Here is a 24033-nt window from a genome sequence, read left to right as displayed (position 1 = left end):
TGTGAGAGAGGAGGAGCAGGGGGCCAGTCTGTGAGAGAGGAGGAGCAGGGGGCCAGTCTGTGAGAGAGGAGGAGCAGGGGGCCAGTCTGTGAGGGAGGAGGAGCATGGAGAGAGGTCTGAGTGGGAGGGTGTCTGTCCATTCTGGTTCCAGCCTTCCTATATATATATTGTGGGGTTTCGCTCTGGTAGGCAGGTTAGCGGACGCAGTATAGAGGCAAAGGACCAGTTTGTAAATCTTATGTTTATTCACACTTATAACATAACACAACAGTCACTTTTACGGATTGGTGCTTGTTCACACACAGAAAAACAAAATAAAGTTCACCTGGTATCTTGGGTGTCAGTTCACTGCCCGGCTGAATGCTCAGCCTCCACTTGCAGGCTTTAAGGTGGCCTGCTCGCCTAACAAACTGCTGGGTAAGCTTACGGCTGAGGAAGACAACGGGATGCTCCTCGCCGTCAACTACCTGAGACAGTACAGCACCGAGGCCTACTTCGGAGGCATCGGTCTGTACTATTAACTCCCTTTTGAAATCGGGCATCACCAAAACCGGGGACTCACACAGGGCCGACTTCAAAGCAGAGAAAGCCTCTTCCGCCTGATCATCCCAGTGGACCTTCACTGACTTAAGTCCCTTCAAGAGCCCTGTCAATGGTGCGGCCACCGTAGCAAAGTGGGAAACAAACCTCATATAATATCCCACCATTCCCAGGAACGACTTTACTTGCCTAGTAGTGACAGGTCGGGCCAATTCCGTATTGCCTCTATTATGTTTACTTGGTGTTTGATGTCTACGCGCCCCCAATGACATACCCCAGGTATTTTGTCTCCTCTAACCCTATTGCACATTTATTTGTGTTAGTTGTTAGTCCAGCCTTTCGAAGGGAGTCCACTACAGCCTGTACTTTTGGTAGGTGACTTTCCTAGTTGGTACTGTGAATAACAATATCGTCCAGGTAAGCCGGAGTGTACCGACGATGTGGACGCAGCACAATGTCCATGAGCCATTAAAAAAAAAGTGGCAGGGGCGTCATGCAGACCAAAGGGTAACACCTCATATTGGCACGGCCCCATTTGGTGTGATGCCAGTACCCTTTGGTGAGGTCCAAAACAGAAAAATACCGGGCTTGGCCTAACCTCTCAATAAACTTATCCACCCGAGGAATGGGATACGCATCAAATTTAGAAATCTCATTTAGTTTGCGGAAATCGTTACAGAACCATAACGTCCCGTCCGGCTTGGGTATTGAGACTATCGGACTGGCCCATTCACTTTTCGACTCCTCAATGACGTCTAGTTGTAGCATTAGCTGCACTTCTTCTGAGATGGCTTGTCGCCGAGACTCGAGTACCTGGTATGGTTTCAACCGGACTCTGGCCTGAGGCTCAGTGACAATGTCATGTTGGATGGTAGAAATGCGTCCAGGGAGTTCCAAGAACACATCTGTGTTCCCGCTGATGAACTCCCTGGCCTCCTGAGTCTGTTTAGCGGAAAGGCTGTCAGCAATCTTCACTGTGGCAACTGCTTACCTTGTATCAGACCGTGGGGCTGGAAACTCTTCCCCTAGAAAACTCATCCGCGGACTGTCATCCGTACTGGTTTCCTATCTTTCCAAGGTTTAAGTAAATTCGCATGGTACACCTGCTCCAGCTTTCGCCGCCCTGGCTCATGTACCTTGTAGTTTACTTCACCAACTTTTTCGAGTACTTCGTAGGGTCTATGCCACCTAGCCAGGAACTTACTGTTCACCGTCGGTACCAGAACCAAAACCCGATCTCCCGGATTAAAAATCCAGACCCGAGCCTGTCGATTATAGACCCTACTCTGGGCTGCCTCCATATGTTCCCTAACAAGCGGCAACACTGCTTCCATACGCTCTTGCATCTGAGTGACATATTCAATTACACTTTTATATGGTGTGGGTTGTTGTTCCCACTCCTCTTTGGCTATGTCCAACAGACCGCAAGGATGTTGGCCATATAGCACTTCGAAGGGCGAGAACCCAGTAGAGGCCTGGGGCACCTCTCGCACTGCTATAGGGCAGAAGAATGTCCCAATCCATCCCATTCTTAGTCACCACTCTTTTTACCATGTTTTTTAATGTTTGATTAAACCTCTCTACCAGGCCATCCGTTTGCGGATGCTAAACAGATTTCCGTATCTGTTTTATGTGCAGTAACTTACAGAGTTCCCTCATGACCTTTGACATAAAAAGGGTTCCCTGGTCGTTCAGAACCTCTTTAGGTACTCCCACTTGGGAAATCATCTCCATTAACTTCTTAGCTCTGAGTTTGGCCGATGTATGTTGCAGGGCACCGCCTCCAGGTACCAAGTGGCATAGTCTAGGACGACCAAGATGTGTTGGTGCCCTCTAGCGGACTTTAGTACTGGGCCTATAAGATCTATAGTGATTTGCTTGAATGGAACCTCGATAATTGGGCGAGGTACCAAGGGACTACGGAAATGTGGCTGGGGGCTAGTTATCTGGCAGGTTGGGCAAGACTTACAATTTTCTTCCACCTCTCTGAACACACTGGGCCAGTAAAACCTCGGTAGAATCCGGTCCTGCGTTTTCTGCCATCCCAGGTGTCCCCCAAGAACATGTTGGTGGGCTAGCTCCAACATGGACTTGCGATACGCCTTGGGCACCATCAGCTGTTCAATATTCTCACCCCGTAGTTGGTTCACCCGATACAGCATCTTCTGATGAACCACAAAACGGGGAAACATCAACTTGGCCCCCAGTTGTTGAGGTTCACCATCAACTATTACAATATTTTCCCAGGCCCGAGATAGTGTTGGGTCCCGGTGCTGTGTTGTACCTGAAATTTTTCCCGGATACTTTGAGGTCTGCCAACTCAGGAACCGGCAGCAAATCCTATACGTCTCCCACCATTACACTCAGCGGGGTTGCCTCCCCCTCTTCCACTGCAGTAGCAGCCACCCCTACCGCTGGCCTTTCGGTCTCAGTTTCCCAGGGTTTCGGTTTCCCCCATGAGCAATCCACTCTACTGGGGTTACACCTGTCTCACGGGTATCGGTAACTTTCGTATCAGGCTACAGTGGCGGGAAACCCGGAAAGTCTCTCCCAATTATAAGTTAATAATGTAAATTGGTGGCGACGACCACCTCGTGAGTCCACTTGCTTGCCACCGTGGACAGAGACACCAGGGCAGTGGGTTATTCCTTTAAGTCTCCATGGATGCACACGACCCCGACTTTTCAGCCAGTATACTCAGCAGGCAGCACCAGGGCAGCTCTTACCAGGGACACCAGACTCTCTGAGTCCAGCACAGCCACCGCCAGATTGTCTCCCACTTCCACCTGGCACAGGTGGCTATTGTCTATATTCCTGTTTCACACAGTTTCCTGGCATACAATGGGTGGCGGTAGCCATAGTTAGTATCCATGGGTTTGCCCCGATGGGGACAGTCGGCTCTTATGTGGCCAGGCTCCCGACACCACCAACAGACCATTGGAGCTGGGTCTGCAGGGGGTACATCCTGGGCGGGTTTTGCTGGCACCAGCTGCCGGGTCTGGGGTGAAGATTTCCAGAGTTTGACTGCCCCCCTCCCAAAAGAACTCCCCTGTAGACTCCTTGTAGCCTCATAGTGCTCCACTGGGTCGACCATCTCAAGGGCATTACCAAGAGACGCCTGGCCGATCCAGTGCTGGGAGGGTACAGCAAAGTCCTCAAGAATACATCAGCCAACAGACAGTCCAGCATAGCAGTGGAACTCAGCACGTCAGGCTGCAGCCATTTTTGCAACCGATGTAACAGATCATAATACTGAGGTCTCGCGGGTTCAGCCGGGTTAAACTCTCACTGATGCACCCGCTGGGCCTGGACCAACACATTCACCCCCAGTCTTGCCAGAATCTCACCCTTTACTGTCGTGTAATCGGCCGCTTGATCATCCAGTAAGTCGAAAAACACCTGCTGGGGTCCGGATGTCAGGATCAGAGCGATGACCTCAGCCCATTGATCTCGGGGTAGCTTCTCCCTCATGGCCACTTTTTTTAACACCACCAGATAGGTTTCGACGTCGTCCGAGGGGGTCATCTTAGGGATCGCTGCACGGACTTTGCAGGCATCGTGGACGTTCTGGGATGCTCCTGTCGCTTGTAAAGCCATCACATGCTGCAATAGCAGCTGGTTGGTTTCCTGCTGCTGCTTATTAGCCTCCCATTGCTGCAAGTTAGCCTCCACGAGGGCTTTCACGACAGCTTCCATTTTGTCAAGGGACACAGATTGTAATCTCGCTGGTTTGATGTAAGACATACAACCGTGCCCGGCAAAACAAACATTTTTCAGCCTTCAGGCCAGCCTCACTGCGCTTGCCCGCATCCTCCACCAATTGTGGGGATTCGCTATGGTAGGCAGGTTAGCGGACGCAGTATAGAGGCAAAGGACCAGGTTGTAAATCACTCTTCAGTGTTTATTCACACTCATAACACAACAGTCACTTTTCAGGCTTGGTGCTTGTTCACACACAGAAATACAAAATAAAGTTCACCTGGTATCCTGGGTGTCAGTTCACAGCTGGCTGAATGATTGGCCTCAGAAATTCCACTTGCAGGCTTTAAGGCAGCCTGCTCGCCTGACACACGGTCTTCAGACCTCAGCACATCGATGTCCAGAGCTCCACTGTCAGAGGGAGGTAATCCACACCACCTGACAGTGCTCGCTGTCTTTTATAAGCCTGCCAAGACCCGGCCTGGCACGTGGGGAGTAGTCACCCACCCAGCACTTTGACTACTCTCAGTAAGAGCCATCCCGGATCAGCTTTTTACAGCCATACTAAATAGCAATCTGGGCTCTGCTGGTGGCAATGTCTAAAGGCAGACAATCCAACGGACACTGCACACTGCTGGATTCCACTTCTCCAGATAAGGCACACAAAAGCTCGCTTGGCATTTGCAAAAGCTCATCTGGACAAAGAAGTAACTTTAAGTCAAAATTTGCCAGGGGTATGAATAATTATGGGCAGCACTGTATGTATATATATATATATATATATATATACCATATTTTTCGCTTTATAAGACGCACCTTTTCCCCCCAAAAGTGGGCGGAAAATGGCAGTGCACCTTATAAAGCGAATGGTGCGCTGACACTGATACACCGCCGGCCGCTATGCTGCACAACGCAGCCTGCGATGTATCAGTGGGGAGGGAGGAGGGGCTGGAGGCCGGCAACTGATGTTGCGATCGTGGCGTGGCCCGGTACAGTCACTGCACTCTATTACAACGGGCCCCGCGTACAGCAGTCATTGTAAAGTGTAGTGATTTAATCCTTAACCAGTGGGTTAGCTTTGTTAAAGTAGCGCAATCCTCTCTAGTAGTACTCACTATCAAACTACCGTAGCAGGCGGGCCGTCAGCGCAATGTCACTCACTCCATCATGCGCCTGCTCCGTCTGCTTTATTAATAAAGTGAAAGGAGCAGGCACGTGACGGAGTGAGTGATGTTACGCTGCCAGCCGGCCTGCTACGGTAGTTTGATAGAAAGTACTACTACAGATCATTACGCTACTTTAACAAAGCTTAAGAGGTTAAGGATTACATGACTACAGTTTAGATATGAAGACTGCTGTGAGTGGGGCGAGGTGTATTAGGGGTCACTATTTACACAAGGACATTGTTAATCGATGGGATCTGGGGATGACACATATATGCTATATATGTGTCATCCCCAGATACCCCACATAACAGTGTCATCCACAGATCCCCCCATAACAGTGTCATCCACAGATCCCCCCATAACAGTGTCATCCACAGATATCCCCATAACAGTGCATCGTCCACAGATGCCCCCATAACAGTACGTCATCCATAGATGCCCCATAACAGTGTGTCATCCACAGATCCCCTCCATAACAGTGTCATCAACCGATCCCCCATAATAGTGTCATCCACAGACCACCATTAGTTCATGGGATGTGAAAAAGTAGTAGATATGTTCCTCTGTAGCCATATATCCAAATAAATGAAATGTTTCAGCTCCCACTTGGAGCTTCTTCTGTGTGTATATATATATATATCAGTTCGTCTGATGTTCTCGATGATACTACCCTGGAAAAGCCAATCACATGTTACAGGGCAGGGCAGGCCTGACTGAAGAAAACGCCACTTGAATGATAGTGAACATCACATGACTGCCTAACATTCAGTCATGATGACATACTCTTTGGTCAGAAAACTGCACCTTTGGCTGCTGCAAGGTTTCTGTAGTTTAAGCCAAGTGTATGAATAATTGAATTGACTTTTATAGACGTGGTGGTCCATCCCTTTTAAGTTCAAACACTCAGTTCTGCAGATTGTTACATATAGGTGGGCCTTTCAATCTGCTTCCTGTCACAATCTTAGCCTTTCCCAGAATCCATCAGTCAAACGATGCTGGGGGGCAGCTGGCGGTTGTGTGACAGTTGCATAGTCGTATTGCCATTTCATCTGTACTATAGACTATTCAATTCCACTATTGCTCCCTTGCTATCTGGACACTGCTATGTTGCCTCACCCAGCAGATATTGCTAATTAAGGGTTGATTTTCCTCCAGCTCCCCAAGTTGTTCTCTGCAGTAATTTAGTGACATAGACCTAACTACATAACCCAGCTTTCTGAGAAATCATAGCCAGTTGTTCAGCTTTCTGTCTGATTCCTGTGTTATGCCAGCTTACCCTCCAGATATCTTGTGATTTTGACCTTGGCTTTGCTCCTGACCACTTCTGGTAAATTTTTGAACTGATCCCTGTTAACCTGACTTCTGGACTGTCTTTTGGGATTTGCCCATATTTCACCCTCTTGTACTTGTTTTTCTAAGGTTCTGACCCGGCTAGCACTCTACTGCCTGTAATTAGTGCATATGTGCCATATCATTCCACGTACCCTCTTCTACTCTGTCAGTTGGCCACTTCTTTGCAGGCGTAACCTGAGGCTTAAAAGCAGCCAGGTTGAGTGGGCTTTGGTGAAAACCTGTTGAAGCTGTTAGATAACCAGAGTGGCCGGCGCAGTCTTAACTACTTATGTATTCACTTGGTTTTATTGATTGTTGCTCTTATTTTTACCTGTTTTTATGATTCCTGTGTTAACGTGACCCTTAGCAAATCATCTGGTCAATATCCTGTAGCTCTTTAGCTAAGGCTCCACACAAGACTCCTTGCGGACCTTCGTTTCTTGATACCACAAGTTTTAGACAAACCTCTCTCCCATTTAAAGGACACTTCCATCATTTAAATCACATATAACAGCCTATTGTGACTATTTTATGAATTTTTTAATACACATGGGTGGATGGTAATTTGGATATCCTTTTTTGAAGTCACTGCATGTATTCAGCTAACTGTCTTAGCGCTTCTTGTCTGGACTTTTAGCATGGCAAACAGTCTTCTCAGTCAGAGCATTCGCTGCGATTAGAAAAGTGACCCTCTCTAAATTCACCACCTTACACCCAGGCGATCTCAATGAATCAATTTATTGAAAATGTCTGATTCCCCTTTGTAAAATAGCAGCCTTATTTTTTAACTGTGAGGCCTGTATAATATTTAAATTTATTGTTGATTTCATTGTATTTTATTATGTTGTGCACTGTACTCCAGATAGGGATACTACTGTTTCCATTTTGATTTATCATTCCTCTATAATAGTTTATAGATTTCATATGTTTATACCCCATATATGGTATACTTCATTTCAACTAAATGCTTGTTTTAGATCCGTGTATCATGATGTTTGAACATATGAACAGTTTATAATTTCACTTAAAATATGGGTCAAAACACTTGCCACCTGTATATACATCCAGCCACAGTGGCTCAGTGTTAGTACTCTCTTTTGACGTCATGGCTTTGAATTCAGTCTTTTAACTTTTCTTTTTATTATTTTACTAGATATTAAGCCCGTTACAATAACGGGCGCTAGAACAGTAGAGCATAAACATTAGTAGGAACAGTCTATATTAAATAGCAAGGGAACTTGACCACACTGACTGGTGGCTGTGGCTGGTGGCCGAGACTGGCGGTTGTGGCTGAGACTGCTGGCACTGACTGGTGGCTGAGATTACTGGCACTGACTGGTGGCGGTGGCCTGAGACTGCTGGCTCTCACTTGTGGATGAGGCTGAGACTGCTGGCGCTGACTGGTGGCTGTGGCGGAGACTGCTGGCCGCAGCTTGCGGCTGAGACTGCTGGCACTGAGTGCTGGCTGTAGCTGAGAATACTGGCACTGACTGATGGCTGTGACTGGCGGCTGTGGCTGAGACTGCTGGCACTGACTGGTGGCTGTGACTGGCGGCTGTGGCTGAGACTGCTGGCACTGACTGGTGGCTGTGGCTGAGACTGCTGGCACCAAGTGCTGGCTGTGGCTGAGACTGCTGGCACTTAGGGCTGGCTGTGGCTGAGACTGGTGACTGTGGCTTGTGGCACTGACTGATGGTTAAGATGGCTTGTACTGACTGGTGGCTGAAACTGCTGGCACTGTGACTGGTGGCTGCGGCTGTACGACTGGCACTGACTGCTGGTGCTGAGACTGCTGGTAGTGACTGTTAGGTCAGACTGCTGACAGGGGCTCCTCTCTATATGGCTGGGACTGACGAATAGAAATGGCGACTGGGACTAACGCGCAGATATGGCGGCTGAGACTGACGAATAGAAATGGTGGCACTCCGACCTGTTTGCCAGAGCGCAGGTGTGGGCGGTGCAGGCGGCATGTGGAGCGCCGTGTCCTGATTCGTCGGCACACTGGGGTGAGTGGTATTATTTGGGTGATTCCTGCAGTATAGAAATCTTTTGCTAGAGGTAGTTGTGCATTGTGTGTGTGTGTATATATATATATATATGTATATATTACTCTTTTTATGAGGCAAGGTAACCAGTAGTTTTTATTATTAGATTTTTAACAATGTTCACCTGACAGAGTATGTATTTAATGTGATATTTTTATAGAGCAGGTTGTAACGATGCAGCGATACTTAATAAGTCTATTTATTTATTTATTTTTATTTTTATTTACACAACATGTTTTTGTGTTTCCATTTTCTGAAAGCCATTTTTTGGGGGGCGATTGTCTTAGGTAGGATCTCATTTTTTGCGGGATGAGATGACAGTTTGATTGGTACCATTATGTGGCACATATGACTTTTTGATTGCTTGGTATTACACTTTTTATGATATAAGGTTTTTTTTGCACATATTTTTTTTTATAGTGTTCACAGTCGTTACGGATATGACAATACCTAATATGTGCATTTTTTTAACTTTATTTTATTCAATAAAAGCATGTTTGAAAAAAAATCATGTTTTTGTGTCTTCATTTTCTGAAAGACATATTTTTTATTTTTGGGACGATTGGCTTATTTAGGGGTTCATTTTTTGTGGGATGAGGTCACGGTTTGATTGGTGCTAATTTTGGATACATATGACTTGATCTCTTTTTATACCATTTTTGGGGAAGTGGAGTGGGCAAAATTGCAACTCCATCATAGTTTTCTTTTTCTTTTATGGTGTTCACCATGCGGTAAAAGTAACATGATCCTTTTATAGATCAGGTCCATACGGACGCGGTGATGCCAAACATGTTTAGTGTTTTTTTATTTTTTACATTTTTAACCTATTATGTGTGTATATAGGAAGGTTTTTTTCACTTTTTAAAAAAAATTTGGACCCAGACCCACTTAGTTCTTGAAGATCCAGTGGGTCTGATGGCTTACAATACACTGCAGTACACTATATAGTGTACTGCAGTGTATTGAACTTAGGGCTGGGCGATAAGCCTAAAATCTATATTGCGATATAATTTGCAGCATGTGCGATAGTGCGATAACAATATATATTACAATATATTATTTTCTATATTGGGGGGTTAAAGTTTTTATTTTATTTTTACTTTTTATTTACTATTAGTCCCCATAGGGGCTAAAACCCTTGTCCTATTCACTCTAATAGAGTTCTATTAGGGTGAATAGGACTTTACACTGTCCCTGCTACCCTTTTCTTTGTGCACACGGCAGCAGGGAGCTTACCATGGCAGCCAGGGCTTCAGTAGCGTCCTGGCTGCCATGGTAACCGATCAGAGCTCCAATCAGAAGCTTCCACTGTGCCACCAATGGGTGAGGAGGGGGGACCCTGTGGCCACTGCCACCAATGAATTAATACTGTGGGGGGGGAGGGACGCACTGCGGAGGAGCAGGGACCGCAATTAATATAATACTGAGAAGAGGGGGAGTAGGAGGGAGGGACTGTGGCCACTACGCCACCAATGAATATAGTTCATGCTTGAATACAAACGTAGCCTGTGTTTGCCGGCCATATCCCATACCCGGCCTCTATGACTGCGCACTGCGATCTGCCACAGTTAACCTGAGGGGTTAATTGAGGCGGATCACAGCGACCTAGAGGCCGGGGGCCAGGTATGGGATATGGCTGGCACACGTAGGCTACGTTTGTATTCAAGTATCTACTATATTCATTGGTGAAACATTAGCCACAGTCCCTCCCTTCTACTCCTCTCTGTTCTCATTGATGGCCAGCAGCAGCCGCATACAGTGGGGAGGGAGGGAGCTTAACCCTTCAAGCATTGGGCCGCTGCCAGGGCAGAGCAGCGGCCCGATGGTTAGCCCCTTCCAGACAGCGGTCCCTAAGGACCGCGGCATGGAAGGTGTTAAGCAGTTATGGAGCGCTGTGTGTGTGGAGCGCTGTGTCCTGAAGCGATCTGTCCTGATTGGACACCCCGCTGCGCATGCCCAGTGCAAAACTGGAGACACACACACGGACACAGCGCACGCACACAGGGCTTTTATTATGTAGGTTTCTTGTCCAACACCTCATTCTATGATGTAATTTCCTATTTCAGTTTTATCTTGCTTTATTTTGTATATCAATCACTTATGTTTGTGGCAACTGTATCATGGCCTGATGAAGGCACTGGTTCAGGGCCGAAACAAATTCTCACCAATAAAGCTTTCAACTTGAACCCCGGTGGCAAGACCCTGTTCTGTTCCACTGGCGACATGGCTCCTTCTCCTCATTTCTCCTTCTTCTCATTGGATCAGTTAATGTGGACATTAGCGTCTATGGTGATTTGGAGCCATACAACATCCCTATGACAAAGCTGAACAAAGTCAGAACACAGACATTAGCTGTTGCCATGAGGATTTCAATACACAGTAAAGCACGTGTATACTTTGCAGCCTACAACTTCTGCAAATGTCAAAAATCTATCCTTGATTCTGAGAGGTAAATGTTCAGCACCTCACCTGTAATAAATAAAAACGATATATTTTCAGAACAGCTTAGTCCATGTAAATGAAGTCCCCAAGATATGCTCTACCAAGCCAAAAAATTGTAGACAATATTGTAAAGAAGAAGCACAATGCAAGTTTTTTTTTAATAAAAACTCTGTTTACAATAAGCTGGACAACCCCTTTAAGTGTGTTAGCCATGAATATATAGGTCTGCTCTGATATCTGTGTAGAATGGTTGACAAGATGGTCAGCTCATTGCCTTAAAGGGAACCTGTCACCGGGATTTTGGGTATAGAGCTGAGGACATGGGTTGCTAGATGGCCGCTAGCACATCCGCAATACCCAGTCCCCATAGCTCTGTGTGCTTTTATTGTGTACAAAAACCGATTTGATACATATGCAAATTAACCTCAGATGTGTCCTTTACGTGAGATGAGTCAGGGACAGGACTCATCTCAGGTTAATTTGCATATGTATCAAATAGTTTTTTTTACACAATAAAAGCACACAGAGCTATGGGGACTGGGTATTGCGGATGTGCTAGCGGCCATCTAGCAACCCATGTCCTCAGCTCTACACACAAAATCCCGGTGACAGGTTCCCTTTAAGACAAAAGGATGATGCTGGTAACCATCACACTACTTGAATTTATACTAGCAGGTATCTAGAGAAATGATGTGCGGGCACATAGAAGTGAATACAAAGAATAAATCCATGCATCATGTATAGACAATCAGTAAATATATTAATTGGATGAGGTGTATATGTCATGGCCCATACATATATTTTTGAAGAGAGATCATGCAAAACAAGACCAGAAGTAGTTTCATTATTTCAGCCATGCCTTAACTACATCTATTTAGCCTCAGACAATGTGATGGACTGGGGCACATTCACTGTTATGGCTGCAGCTGGATTGTCTTATTTTGCTCCAAGAAATTGTGTATTTTTGTTGCACTTCATTTTAGACAAATTTTATAACTAAATCTGCCAAAAAGAGTTTTCCTCTGCACCCTGCTTGACACCAGTTGGCGTGTTACTAAGATGTCTATCTTTGCAACAGATTTATTAAAGCTTTAGCCAGTTTCTTGGAAAAAATTTGTATTGCAAATGATAGCAACTTGGCATTGGTATAAGATATGGTTGGGCTCCCAGCTACTGCCCTCACTTCTCCCTCATATACTGTACAGTATATCCCTGAATATTAATATACGTACCCTAAATACATGCTTGCTATTTCACACTGATCAGGGTGGCCAGCTCTGACACTGAACGATCCTGCTGTATCCCCAATGCACTGAATAACTGACCAGCCGCTGGGAGCTACATGACAGCAGGTAGTAAGGGCACGCTATTGTGAATGCAGGGAGAAGGTATTCTACAGTATATAGGGACAGCTATAGTATATAGTATACCAGTAAGTAGATGGATATGGTTGGCAAGGAACCACCCTGTTCCTCCCTTCTTGGTAGGAGGGGGCTGTTTCTGCTAAGGGGAGGAAGCACACTGCTGAGCTCCTGCTCCTACAGAGGATTCTCCAGAGAGATCAAAGATAGACAGCCTGAAGTAAACCTTGAGAAGACAGACAGCAGAGTGAACAGCTACAACCAGCATTAAAGACACTGCTGTGAGGTGAGGAACTATGACTAAGACACCCATCACCAGGAATACTACTGTGCTAAACTGTAGCCATCCAATCTGCCTCCATATACAGTACTAGTACAAGAAATGTGCACTTTTAATTCTGGCCTCATTCTTCAATACTACATTTTTATTGCACCGATCCCCAGGGAGAAAAGACCCGAGTGAGTACACCGTGACACAACACTTCATCAGAGCCACTACCACTCCCATCCTTTGCACTGGCTTTTCCAGGGTTTGCTGCATAAGTGTGGTGGTATACATTAATCGTTTAACAAATTTACATATCAATTTATTGATGTATTTTTCTGTTACATTTGGCCATTACCCCTGTGACCCCAGATGAAAGTAGTGGTATTCCAAAGTGTCTAATGTCTGGAGCCGAAATTAATTTCTCCATCCAATCTTATATAACTGACAATAGATGAAGAAACTGACTTCCAGTCCACACAACAGATTTTCATTGTAGGAATCGACCCAAAAGTAACATAAAAATACATTATTAAATCGATTTGTAAGAGTGCATTCACACGACCATAGCGCTGCATCCAAACCTATTCAGCAATTTGGCAGAAAGGCTGCGGACCCATTCATTTCAATAGGGCCGCAAAATATGTGTGTAGTCTGCATCCGTAGTTCTATTCCACACCCCGCAAAAAAGATAGAGCATGTCCTATTCTTGTCCGCAATCATCTATGATAGGGCTGGCCATGTGCGTTCCGGAGTTCTGGCCATGGGCAGCTGGTATCGGTAAAACACATATGGTCGTATGAATGTAGCCTGAAATAGGGAACAGAAAAAAAAAATCTTGGAGTCTCTTGTCAAGGTAGAAGTAAAAAATGTCTGAAATACGGCACATGATGTGGGCAGCATTTTTTGTGCAAATTGCACCTAAATTTTGGCTCAATTTAAATCTCCCCCTGCATGAAAAGAAGGGGTTTAAACTAGAAAAAGAAAACGTAAGTTCTGCTTTTCATGAATGTTTCTTTCTAGCGTGTTCTGCGTGCAACATGTCAGTTTTTTTTATCGAGCTTGAGCGGAGATAAATACATGCAAAGATGCAAATAGGGCACACTCCAGTACGCAGTCTTGTGATTTAGGACACACATTACACACTGGTGTTCCTAGAGTCGCATGGCTTCTCCTGGCACGAAAAGCAACCGATTGTTTCCAGGAGAAAGATTCTATGAACTCTGCAGAGGACTTTACCATGCAAATCTACAGGCGTAACAAGACGAGTATGTAGGTTGAAATACTGTCTACACCCCGCATACGCTGGAACAAAAGCAAGCCATGCATGGGCTGAATTATGCGTCCTGAAAAGGCTTTATCTCATCGCCGTATCTATCGTCGGACTACAATGAGGATTGTTTTCAATGGAAACATATTGATAAACAGTCATGTAACACAATGCAGTTCTTTATCTCGCACGGGCAAGAAGTGCTGTTATGCTTGGAACCAAACAGATAAATGAATATAGAACCTTCAATCAGGGAGTAGTGTGAGAATACTGCTGCTAGAGGAGACCAATTAAGGCACGAGTATGGAAAATACGGGAGACTGCCTGTCCAGAAATATTTCGTAGCACTTGTGAAAGGAGCTTTTTCATTAATCTGCAGGTGCTCATAGATCCGGCTATAAGAGGAGGCTTAGAATACAGATATGTAGGAAATTTCATGCGATGCACAGGCAGCTGAAGAAGTGCTATTTGCATAAAATGATACCTTGGTTAGTGCTGTATTTTTAGAATGAATTTTAATGCTAGGGAAGTTCTTTAGTTTCCTCTCTATATGAAGGGGTCTATGTAGAACACTGTATTATTTAACCGTGAAGAGCTTGGTTGAATCAACAATCTGTTAATAGAACAGCTCTGCCCAATTAGAAAGCCACGGCATTATGCGTACTTATTTATTATTGTTATCACAGTGCACACAATTTTACACAACGGTGAACACTGAATTTTTTCAATAGTTTTGACCCCCAGGCTAAATTAGCTTGCCATGCACATCGACAGCAAGCATTGCTAACTACTCCTGCTGCTGCTTTCCACATTAGCCAAGGTCGCCCTCACACACTGTACCTAGCAGTGACTCATATCTCATGTATAATGAAGTCTATCTCCTGATGGTCCATATGTCATTTAAAGGGACACTACCATCAAATTTTGATCATATATTCACAGCCTATATGTCAGTATTCTATGTATTTTAGGACGGCTTTCTGATAATTTTTTTGAAGTTATTCCATGTATTGTACTTCTTGTCTTGACTTTCACCATTGGTTGGACTATCGGCACAGCAAACAAACTTGCTTGACTCTCTCAGTCAAACTGTTCACTGTGATCCGAGAGGGAAGGAGATGAGTGACTCAATTAGCGCATCAGACATTACACTGATAAGGGCAGTGATCTTCTGTGTCTTTCTTTATCTAGGAATATCAGAAGAACAACAGAGCTGTCATACTGTTATCCACATTTTACAACTACTATTATACTTACAGATAACATACATTCCTCACAGCAGTAGTAAACCAACAGTAGGTTATTAATCTAAATAGGAGTTTAATATCTATATGCAGATCCTACAGAAGGACAATATTTAACATTTCATTTTCAATGATATAGTACTGCCAAAATGAAAAATATCCAAAATCTCTATAAAAATTGTTTTCTATGAAAACTGAGTTTAAAATAAAATACCCCTTTGACAGAAGTGTCCCCTTAAGCCCTTTGGACAGTACAGGATTTATTTATACGCAGAAGAAGCAGTCACTCCAGAGAAGAGTCTCATTTCTGTCTTGTACTGGTGTTAAAATGATGAGAGCACTCAGTATCTTTCTAATTTCAGCTCCCTTGGATTCAAGCGATGAACTCTTGTCCAAAGAAGCTGTAGCTAGATGGTGACTTCAGTCTCATGTAGCCCAGATAGTCTAAAGATGTTGTTCTGAGGATAGGACATCTAACCAGCCCACTCAGATTTTCTTAGAATCATAGTCATGTTGTCAGCTGCAGCCTGATTCTGGGTAGACATCATGATGTCTGCTATTTGATGACATGTCTACTATGGTCGGCTGCTGCCTCGTAGACATGTATGGTCACAGGTGTGGTCTAGCCCTAGCATTATGCACAAGAAAGGCCTTTGCACTAACATAGTTCTACATAACTACGTACTACTTTCATTTTAGTGGACAGCAAAAATACCTAATACTGTATATCGAAGTCGCTTTGAGACAATGCAAAAATGTGCATTGAAAAGTGGTTTTCTAGAGCGGTGGTCTTCTCAAAGAACATGGTCAGAATGCATAATAAATGGGGGAACTGACAATGTATCACAGGAAATCTGGTCTGGTTAAGGGGTGGTATTCTCAAAGAGGTGCTTTTTTTGGAGAGGTTAACCAAGGTGGATCACATTGTATTGAAACTTGGGAACTAGATTAGAAACAGCAGAGACCTCAAATACAACAGCCTAAGGTGAGCTTTTCCTTACGAATATAACCATATGTTGATAATGTTCTGTAATGTATCTGTTGGTTTGTAATACATATTGTGGAGTCCCTAAAGATGTATTGTTTTCTCACAAAAGTCAGTACACCCCTCACATTGTTGTAAATATTTTATTATATCTTTTCATGGGACAACACTGAAGATCTGACACTTTGATACAATGTAAAGTAGTCAGTGTGCAGCTTGTATAACAGTGTAAAGTTGGTGTGCCCTCAAAATAACTCAACATAATAATGTCTAAACCGCTGGCAACAAAAGTAAGTACACCCCTAAGTGAAAATGGCCAAAGTTTCAATATTTTGTGTGTCCACCGTTATTTTCCAGCACTGCCTTAACTCTCTTGGGCATGGAGTTCACTAGATATTCACAGACCATTTGGATTCGGTGTGCGGCGTATGATGTGAGCACCGAGAGACTGACCCCCCCCCCACCCCCACCCCTTTAACCTCTGCAGCAATGCAGGCAGCACTCATACATCTATTTTTAAAAGACAACCTCTGGATATGACGCTGAGCACGTGCACTCAACTTTTTTGGTTGACCATGGCGAGGCCTGTTCTGAGTGGAAGCTCTCTTGTTAAACCTCTGTATGGTCTTGGCCACCGTGCTGCTGCTCAGTTTCAGGGTGTCTGCAATCTTCTTCTAGCCTAGGCCAGTGATAGGCAAACTGCGGCTCTCCAGCTGTTGCAAAACTACAACTCCCACCATGCCCTGCTGTAGGCTGAAAGCTGTAGGCAGCCTTTGCATGCTGGAAGTTGTGGTTCTGCAACAGCTGGAGAGCCGCAGTTTGTTTATCACTGGCCTAGGCCATCTTTATGTAGAGCAACAATTCTCTTTTTCAGATCCTCAGAGAGTTCTTTGCCATGAGGCGCCATGTTGAACTTCCAGTGACCAGTATGAGAGAGTGTGAGAGCGATAACACCAAATATAACACACCTGCTCCTCATTCACACCTGAGACCTTGTAACACTAACGAGTCACATGACACCGGGGAGAGAAAATGGCTAATTGGGCACAATTTGTACTCACTTTTGTTGCCAGCTGTTTAGTCAATAATGGCTGTGTGTTGAGTCATTTTGAGGGCAAAACAACTTTACACTGTTATACAAGCTGTACCCTGACCGCTGTACATTGCATCAACATGTCAGATCTTCAGTGTTGTCTCATGACTACTGTACATCAACATGTCAGATCTTCAGTGTTGTCTCATGACTGCTGTACATCAACATGTCAGATCTTCAGTGTTGTCTCATGAAAAGATACAATAAAATATTCACAAAAATGTGATAGGTGTAAAAACAAAATGTGGGCATACATCAGATAAATGTCCCCTGAACTTGCTGACCATCTAATGTCGGGGTTCCTGACTCTCCTGCGACAGCAGATGTCATGGGAGCTAAGGATCAGGCAGTTGGACCAATCCTTTTGTTCATCAGAGATAACTTCTAGAGTTGTCTGGCAGCAGCTTTCTCTCTTCCACATTGTGAGGACACAAGCATGCTTAGCTGAGACAAGCTTACATGTGTATGAAGGGGTCGAAAGAGATAGCTGTCAGAGGAAAGAACATTATCTAATAGGTATGGCCATACTTAGGGGTTTCTTTGAAGATGACAAGAACCAAGTTAGGCGCATTCCTGAAACAGTGGGAAATAATTTGGGAGTACTTAGTAGAGATGTGATATGAAACTCATTGTCTTCATTTCCATAACAGCACAATTAGGGGAAAAGTGATTGACAGTTTCTGCAGACAATTTTGCCTGTTTTTAGACACATTCTCAAGGAATAGAAGAAACATCAATATTCATCTGTAATTAGAACATCTCAAAACATTCTGTCAAAATTGGATGGAAAATCAACACATCATTGTTGGAAAGCCTAACCACCACCAGAAAAAATATATGAAAACCCTCTCTTGCCATTGAGCCTTGTAAAAGATATTTCAAAAATATACCTCTAATGATGTATATTCATGTTATCTTCCCCTCCTCACACTTCCGAACCTAAATTATCTGTCATTTAGCAAGCATGGCATCTAGGAGGGTACCTGGGATAAAATGTCAAAAAATACATCATTTTCCAATCATTACACATGATGCTCAACCTTAAATTGGTTCACAGTAGTTCGATACTAGGGTGTGCGTCTGTATTTTGAACGTATCACTGCCTGCCGAACTTAAATTGTAATTACAGACTATTTGTAACAACCACATTTGTATTTGTGAAATCTAATGTTAGGACTGTGACTCCTAGAGGTAAGTCCACACTCAAGACCCTGCTCTTTTAACTAGAGGGGAAGTGCCTCTGAGAACAGCTCCAATTCTGGCGCCAAGGGGTGTAAGAGGGGCAACTGCCCCCTTTAACAGGAAGCACAGTAGACGGATTGCGTATTTTTGTTGTGGCTTCTTTATGATTGCAGTTGTTCTCGGCTATTCCAGGCACGAATGAGTTTTTTTTCTACATCACATTATCACATTTTCTTTAAATATCTAATATCCCCAGTGAGTACACACAAGACTTCAGAGTTTCCACATACTTAGAAGATGCACCAGAGACATTGGCAAGACATTGCATATGATCAAAGGCATTTCAAATGTGCCACATCTCATATCCAGATGGGTGTTTTCAAATAAATGCAACCATAATGTCAAAGGCATGTATGTGCCATCAAGGGAACTAGCCAGCCTTGTTCTAAAAGATGTAAGTCATTTTCCTGGATTTCATTGATTGGCGACTGAGAAGCTTTTAAATTGATGATTAGAATTATGTTAAAAAAAAAACTTTCCAAAATCTGTATCTTCAAATCTGCATACAGAGACCAGGTGGAACCTTAGAGCTTTAAAGGGATTGTCTCATAAAAACAGCCTTGTTGACATACCCTATCCAATCATAGAGGATATGGTGCCATCCACATACTACATGCTTAGTGACTGACCATTTATTTGTATGTAATACTATGTTTCCTCAGCAGTGACCAGAAGTGTATAACCAGCTGTGGTTTTTGTCCAGCCGAATCTCGGCACTAATGGCAGAAACAGTCCAGATCCCTGCCGGGTCCCATTACAGTCAATAGGCTGTGGCAGGGAAAGGTAGTATCCGGCAATGCCTGATACCTATGTACTCCAGCAGGCTGTTCCCTTGCCAGAACTGTTTAGCACTAGTGTAAAACTAGCCTTAAAGAGGACCTTTCATGGGTTTGTAGTAAGTGAGATAAATATCTGTACCTGCGGGGGCACCCCCGCTGTGCTGCCACCCTGCCTGTTTTTTTTAAAAAATAGTGCTCCTGCACCCCGTTATGGCCCCCCGCAAATTTTGCTCTAAGTATGCTAATACTGAGCATCGGAGCAATGGGGAGGAGACGCAGTCTTTCTCTGTGGGCGTCTCCTTTTCCCCTGGCTGTAGCACTGTCCAATCACAGCGCAGAGCGTCACAGCCAGGGAGGTTTTTCTCCTCCCCATTGCTCCAATGCTCAGTATTAGCATACTGAGAGCAAAATTTGCGGGGGGCCATAACGGGGCGCAGGAGCGCTATTTTCAAAGGGTTATCACATGAATAAAGTAAAAAATTTATACATGAAAACCTCTTTTTAACAAAGCTAGAAGCGGTCCTGTACCTTATATGGATCCAGAGATTTCCTTATTCATTGCTCCAATTATTTTGGTAGATTTATTTCAAGTTGCCAGCTTAGGGGTATGTCCTTTCTCAGGGGTGTGGGCTTTCTGCTACACCTGGTGGCAGTTGAAGAATGGAACTGAGGATGTGCTTCCATCTCAGTGAGCGGGACAGAGAAATTAGAAAAAGGGCAAACACCAGGTGGCGCTGTGCAGATAAATTTCCTTGAATAACTAGCTATAGCTATAATAAGTTTTTAATTACATGCCATTACAAAAGTATTCAGACCCAGGTGCTGGTTTGAAAGCTTTAGAATATTTTTGATGGGATAACCCCTTTAAGAAATGAAGAACACAGGTTTCTCTGTGTTTAGGACTAAGTACTGAAAATTGCTGCAGGTTCCACCTTCATTATTGACATGGAGGTACCTTTGTTTAGCCCATTTCTGAAGAAAAACTACTACAATAGTTACAAAAGACATGAAAATGTTAAGAAATATACCATATACTATATTTATTAAGATTGGACACAGCATTGCTACCATATATTCTTCAAGCTCCGTGATGACAGGGTGGAATTAATACAGATGTCTATCAGTTTTAATTATGAAGATCTTTACTATGATTGTATTATGTACCTAAATCAGTTCATCCCGCTTGTAATCCACTCAGATCAAGCAGGCTATGTTCTGAGAATCCCATAAGAATGTGTCTTACCAGCAGGCTCTAAACTGGTTTTTAATTACCTTGTAACTTTGTTCTGGCATCTCTCAAGCGATGGAAAAAAGGTAAAATGAAGAATACATTTCTTCTATCTTTACTCTAGCTCAGGAACAAAGCGTAATAGTTAAAAACAGTAAAACTTGGCTTGGTGGATATAGTCTCTCAACTGGACATGCATTTTGAAGGTTACAAGTAATGTCACACAGCTTGGCAGTCTTACTCTCAGATGGGTTCACAGCTTGGTAGTTACAGGCTCTAATAGGCACACAGCTTTATGGTTACAGTCACAGAGCTACTCGCGGTATATATTGAATGCAGCGCCACTGTGTCACTTTTTCGGTCACTGTTACAGGCAGGGGTGAGTTGGCTTCCACCCATCCTAGACACAGGAACATGCCAGAAGTAGTTTAAAACCACTTGCAGGGTACACTGGGCCGTCACTACTCATGGGCTTTCTTGCCTGCAGACCAACTAATACAGCAATCTAAGTCAGGGTCAAGGTGTTGGAATCGGTCAACAAGAGTTCAGCAGGAATCTCATGGTTGTAGCCTTGTCGGCGACGAACACTGACAGGTCCCATCACCCCTTCACAGATCTCTTCCAGATCTTCACTGCAGCTTCAGTGCTGTGCGTTACTTGTCTTGCACCTCACTGACTTGTGTGCTCTCTCAAATGCAAGGCAACAAGGGGCTGAAAACAGGATTGTGTAAGACATACTGGTCGATGCTCTAGTCAGTTTACGCAGGATCATCCCATTGCATTCAGATTTATATAATTGCATTGAACACAAAAGATCTATGATTTACAGGATAGGTACGGGTGCCATAGATGGCACTCGGAGCCCTCTCTGTGGGCACCCGCACCCTGGTAAAAGTCTAGGGAGTACCAATATGCCTCAGACTCTTCTTGCCATTCAACAGCACAGAGCACGCTGTGTGTTTACGACCACATGTGGGGTGTTTCTGTAAACCACAGAACCAGGGTAATAAAATAGAAAGTTTTGTTTGGCTGTTAACCCTCAAGGTATTAAAGATTTTTTTTTATTAAATTGGAAAACCTGCCAAAAAAGTGAAATTTAGAAATTTCATCTCCATTTTTCTTTAATTCTTGTGGAACACCTAAAGGTTTAACAAACATTGTAAAATCAGTTTTGAGTAAATTGAAGGGTGTAGTATCTACAATGGGGTCATTTATGGTGGTATCCACTATGTAAGCCCCACAAAGTGACCTCAGAACTGAACTAGTCCTTAAAAAGTGGGTTTAGGAAATTTTCTTAAACATTTTAAGATTTGCTTCTAAACTTCTAACGTCCTAAAAAAATAAAATGACATTTACAAAATAATCCAAACATGAAGGAGACATATGGGGGGTGTTAAGTAATAAATATTTCATGGGGTATCACTTTCTGCTTTAAAAGCAGAGAAATTAAAATTTAGAAAAATTCACTACTATGGGGAGAGCGCATGGCGGTGGCCGGACCTGGTAGAATTGGGGTCCTCCGGCCACCACCTTCCTTGCTCCGTACTCGGTGTAGGTGCGGGTCTCAGAGGTGGGACGCGCACCTGTCAGACAATGGAGGCATAATCCTAGTGATATGTCCCCATTGTCTCAGATGGGAATACCCCTTTGAGATAGCAGCAAGTCTCAGAGGTGGGACCAACACCTATTGGACATTAAAGGGGTTGTCCGGGTTCAGAGCTGAACCCGGACATAGCCTTATTTTCACCCCGGCAGCCCCCCTGAGCCTAGCATCGGAGCATCTCATGCTCCGATGCGCTCCAGTGCCCTGCGCTAGATCGCGCAGGGCACAGGCTCTTTTGTTTTTAATAACACACTGCCGGGCGGTAACTTCCGCCCAGCAGTGTGTTCGGTGACGTCACCGGCTCTGAGGGGCGGGCTTTAGCTCTGCCCTAGCCGTTTTACTGGCTAGGGCAGAGCCAAATCCCGCCCATCAGTGCCGGTGACGTCACCGGGGTTCCTGTCAGCCCCATGGAGAGCCCGGTACGTCACCGGAACTCTGAAAAATACCTTTGCCCTGCGCGATTTAGCGCAGGGCAAAGGAGAGCATCGGAGCATGAACTGCTCCGATGCTCGTGTCAGGGGGGCTGCCGGGGTGAAAATGGAGGGCTGTCCAGGTTCAGCTCTGAACCTGGACAACCCCTTTAATGGCAGATCATGTGGATATGCTATAAATGTCCAGATGGGACTGGGGGCTCCTAGCACATTCCCCAGATGCAGTCATTGAAGCTGAAACATGCCATATATCTAGTACTGTAAACCCGATTGTACAGTTATATATAAGTACTCCAGATGATCACTATAATCCGGTTAGCTGAAATACCCGGTGATCAGATATTATCGGGATTCAGCACTATGTAGCATTACATGACGTCCTTTGAAATGAATGGTCAGCCATATAATACATGGTCATTTCTCCAGAGCAGCAGACTCCCTATATGAGCCCCATATGCTTTAATAAAAACATGTTCGAGTGGCTTTTTGGCAAAGCAGAAAGACAGAAAATTTCTTCAAGCAAATGCAAAAATATATAGGGGGGATCAGTTACGAGCAAATATTTCTAGTAGCAAGCCACATATTTCTGGTGGCACCTACTTTTTGGTGAGATTGTACTAAAGTTGATTTAATGAGGCAATGCATAAATTCTTACTTTATATATGAATTCCTCCAACTTTTCCTTTTTTGGTGGGGCAGATCATATTTTTCACCCAAATCCCTTTGCTTGTCCCTGCGTGCTACTAAAATGTCCCTTTTCTGTAACTGATAGATTAGAAAAGTCTATATGGCAAAAATGGCTCCTGACTCCCCAATTTACTGTCCCAGACAGTTGGCAACTATGCCCATATACGGATGCAGCCAATCACCGGCCTCGGTGCTGTATGGCACTTTAGTTACCATAATATCTAGCCACAAGCCCCGATAATTTTTGGCCAGGGACACTCCCTATTTGTGGAGGGCTGTCTCTGAAAATTAGGGACAGTCCCTGCAAATTTGGGACAGTGGGCAACTATGCCCATATACCACTGCAGCCAATCACTGGCCTCACTTTAGTTACCATAATATCTTGCTCAAGAATTGCTGAAGAATTCAAAAACTCCCTTGGTTGCTCTTCTTTTTTATCTACATCCTCCAGCAGTGCATGGAAGCCATGTTATTAGAGGTTGCAGGATAGACATAAACATTTAGACATTTTTCAGAGAGAGGGAAGTAATGAGTTTTCTAAATAGAAAGACATGACTACCTCTCAGCACTTAGCTGCATGGTAGTCTGAGCAGCTGTCTCATCAGAGGCCTGCTCTGCTGC

General features: G+C 44.3%; 1 protein-coding gene across 1 annotated transcript in view; it reads left to right on the top strand.

Annotated features, from left to right (window-relative positions):
* The window catches only part of CHRM1 (cholinergic receptor muscarinic 1), a 216799-nt gene that overhangs the window by 115389 nt on the left and 77377 nt on the right, over positions 1-24033 (top strand). The gene's annotated exons all lie outside the window — the stretch shown is intronic.

This window comes from Bufo gargarizans, chromosome 10 (genome assembly GCF_014858855.1).
Source record: "Bufo gargarizans isolate SCDJY-AF-19 chromosome 10, ASM1485885v1, whole genome shotgun sequence".
NCBI classification, from domain to species: Eukaryota; Metazoa; Chordata; class Amphibia; order Anura; family Bufonidae; genus Bufo; species Bufo gargarizans.
Note: the sequence above shows the minus strand (reverse complement) of the source record. Positions and strands in the feature narration are given on the sequence as shown.